General features: G+C 39.0%; 1 pseudogene; it reads left to right on the top strand.

Moving 5' to 3' along the window:
* Window positions 1-2,954: 2,954 nt before the first annotated feature.
* LOC128311798 (ferritin light chain-like) lies at window positions 2,955-3,399 on the top strand (annotated as a pseudogene).
* The last annotated feature ends 476 nt before the right edge of the window (window positions 3,400-3,875 follow it).

Below are 3,875 nucleotides of genomic sequence, written 5' to 3'. Positions count from 1 at the left end.
ATTCTTACAGGTGTAAGGTCGTATCAACATCACTCATCATCAGGGAAATACAAACCAAAACCAGACATTATTATTATTTTTAATAATCTCCATGAGTAATTATGATGCAGACTTACAAATGTGCCACTAGAAGTTGACTAAACTAGTATGAGTAATGAATCTAACTGTGTTTGGGTAGAAAGTCTTCTTTGACAATATTAATACTCACTTTTATAGTTGTTTTAATCTGTAAGCTATCTCATCATGAGGCATTACAGTATTATGGGCCTGAAGTCCAAAAGACTAGGCTTTTATTAAGCTCCCTACTCATCTGTGAAATAAGAATAAGAATGGTATTACAATTCATTCATTCCAAGGCAAGTATTCACTGAGTCCTCTATATTGTTTTAGGTCCATACAACAATGAATAAAACAAGTCTCCATTTTCATAAAGCTCACATTCTAGTGGGTGGGGAAGGAAACTCATAATACACATAAAGCACTTGGCAATAGTATCTGACATACTTAATATGATACTATTTATCACATAAATATTTTGTGTGTATCAGATATGTGACAGGTTGTTCTACATGTTGCAAATAAAGAGAACGAGACAGGGTATCTGCTTTCACAGAGCCTGATTGTAGCAGAATAATAAGTGTATAAGACAAATTCCACTATATATATAAATATATGGGTTATATATGCAATATATATATATATAAATATATGGGTTATATATGCAATATATATATATATATATATATATATATATATAGAGAGAGAGAGAGAGAGAGAGAGAGAGAGAGAGAGCAGAGAAGCTAAAATATAATAATGGGATAGTAAGTGCATCCTTTAGTATGCTTTCCATTGCAAGGAACAGGAAACTCAAATAAAATTGGCTTAGATAATAAAGGAGCTTTATTGGTAACTTAAAGCCTGATGATAGAGTAAGAATTAAGCATGGTTATTCAAGGACCTGGCTTTGTCTATCATTCTTCTCTCTGTCTGTCGGCTTTCCTTTGTATGTCTGCCTCATCTTCAGGCAGTTCTTATTGTTCACAAAATGGCTGCCAGGAGTACCAGATAGGCTTCCCTGGCAGTCACTTCCCATAATCATTGAACAAAAATCCTATGCTGTGCACCCTGCCAATGAACAAATTCCTGTAACTAGGGCAATGGCATGAGTTAATCGGCTTAGGACTGTGTTATTTGAACTAACACAATCTTGATTGAAAATTTAGTCCCATCCTCCTCTCCAGTTTTCACTTCAGTTAGTTATTGGGTCAGGGCAAAATTTAGGATAGTCATGGTGTCTCTGAGGAGGTGATCTTTGAGATGAGATTTGAATGTCAAAGAAATATTTAGCCCTTGGAAGATCTGGGAGAAGTCCATTTCATGCACAAAGAGGGAAGTATAAACATCCATGTATTAGTTGCTAGGGCTTCCATAACAAAGGACCAGGGATCAGGTGGCTTAAACAACAAAAACTTATTTTCTTACAATTCTGGCAGCCAGAAGTCCAAGATCAAGGTGTTGGCAAGTTTTGTTTCTTCTGAGACCTCTCTCCTTGGCTTACAGATAGGATTGACTCCCTGTGTCTTCATATAGTCTTCCCTCTGTGTCTGTGTTCTAGTATCCTCTTCTTATAAGCACACCAGTCATATTGGGTTAAGGTACACCCTAATGGCCTCATTTTAACTTAATTACCTCATTAAAGACCCTATCTCCAAATGCAATCACATACTCAGGCACTGGGGGATTAGGGCTTCAATACATGAATATTGAGAGGAATATAATTCAGCCTTCATGTGAAAAAAAAAAAGTTGGAATATCTGAGGAACAGGCAATCCAGTGTGGCTAGAAGAGGGTAAACAGGGAACTGTTAGTACAAGGTGACATCAAAGAGGTAGGCAGGGTTCCATTCACCTAGGGCCTTGCAGGAATGGAATGTATTTGGATTTTACAACTACAAATTGTAGTTGGTATTGTGGTTGTTATTACATCCAAAAAAACTATGTATGAAAAATCAGGAATCCTAATTGAAGGAAGAAATAACCATGTTTCTACCAAAAGGGTACAGTTGGTTGCATTTATAGCAATTAAATAATTAAACAACTCCTGCCAACTGTCTGACCAGGTAGAGTGATAGAAGACCACACTTTGAAAAGCCCAGCTGCCTCTCTTTAAATTGGTTGACTGTATGAATAATTTAAATACAAAAATGGGACAGAGCAGTTCTCAAGTAACCTATAATCTATCCCCCTCCATAATACCCCCCTACACACACTGTCAACCCACCTGTGTTTGGCACATTTCCATGGTAACTGCCATGCTATTTAACTGCTGGATTGTGTTTTTAATATGGTGATTTAACATCTTCCATGTGGGTTAAACTGGATACAAAAGGCTGCAACAGCTTAGTCATGTAGGATAAATTTTATGAAATTTTCAGTAGTTTCACTAAGCCATTTTTCTTCATAATTTTTAAAGAGATTTATTGCTGAAATCAAGAATTTAGCTCAGGATGGTACTTGAAATGTGCTTGTCTCCTAGGGGAAATTTTTTTTTCCAAAATGGCAGTGTAGCCTTAGGCATTTTCTCAACCCTTAGAGAGAGAGAGAGAGAGAGAGAGAGAGAGAGAGAGAGAGAGAGTGATGGGATATAGTCAGAGGCCTGGCAGAAGGTGTCAAAATTGCAGATGTAGAACCAAGAATCTGATGCTAATGAAGCAGGATGGGAAAACAGTTAAAAGAACTTGCTGAAGGTTGGCAATAAGACTAGTTATTTCAGAGTATGCCTGGGGATCCCATGAATCTGTCTCTTAAATCAACACTATTTAGAGCAAACACACCTGGGGACTCCCCTTCTTCCAGCCTCTGACCACTCTCCAAATTCCTATTCAGTTGCAACCTTGAGGGTCAGCTAAAACCATATTTTGGTTGTTGTTATTAGCTTCTCGTTTCTAACAAACTATGAGCTCCTAAATTTGTCAGAATTATTTCATCAGTGTGGAGGCCGCTGTGAACTGCCTATTCAGCATGCATCCATGGGCCTCCTACAATTACTTCTCACTGGGCTTCTATTTTGATTATGAGGACTGACTGTGGAGGGTGCCCAGAGTGTCTTGAAGACACACTCTCCTCAGAGCATGCAGAAGTTGCACCCAGATGAGCGGGATAAAACTATGGATGCCATGGAAGCTGCCACGGCCTTGGAGAAGAACCTGAACCAGGCCTTTCTGGATCTGCACAGACTCCTATCTCTGTGACTTCCTAGAGAGCGATTTCCCAGTCATTTCACCTAGCTCCTAGAGAGCAGGTGAAACTTATCTACCTGACTAACTTCCGAAGGCTGGCCAATTCCCAGGCTGGGCTGGGTAAGTATCTCTTTGAAAGGCTCACCTCCAAGCACGTCTAGAAGCCTCTGGAGCTCAGCAGCCTTTGAGGGGTCCCTCTGCATTCCCCTGGTGTCAGAGCTTCTGCTTGAGCCTCTCTCTGCAGCCACCAGGCAGCTTTTTAACCACCTTGTAGCCTTTTCCCAAACTTTAGGATCAAATGAAATAATAAAACTTTTGTAGCAGGAAAAAAATAATAAAAAGATGGTTATTTCAAAATCACCTGCAGAAATTTTTAGAAATACAGATTCAAGTCCCATCTCCTGTCTATTCCAAAGATTCTTATTCCATCAGTCTGGGGTGAGAGTTGGAAATCTATGTTATTTTCATGCATCCTAGGTTATTCCAATCTTGTCCACTTTAGTAACCATTTTTTTTCAGCAGTGAACACTGAAGTGTGGTCCCCAAACCACTTGCATAGGATCACCCAGGGAAATGGCTAAAAATTCAGATTCCTAGCTCCCCTTTTTGTCCTGGTAGGTCATAAAAATAGGGTTAA

The sequence above is a fragment of the Acinonyx jubatus genome, chromosome C1, assembly GCF_027475565.1.
Source record: "Acinonyx jubatus isolate Ajub_Pintada_27869175 chromosome C1, VMU_Ajub_asm_v1.0, whole genome shotgun sequence".
NCBI classification, from domain to species: Eukaryota; Metazoa; Chordata; class Mammalia; order Carnivora; family Felidae; genus Acinonyx; species Acinonyx jubatus.
Note: the sequence above shows the minus strand (reverse complement) of the source record. Positions and strands in the feature narration are given on the sequence as shown.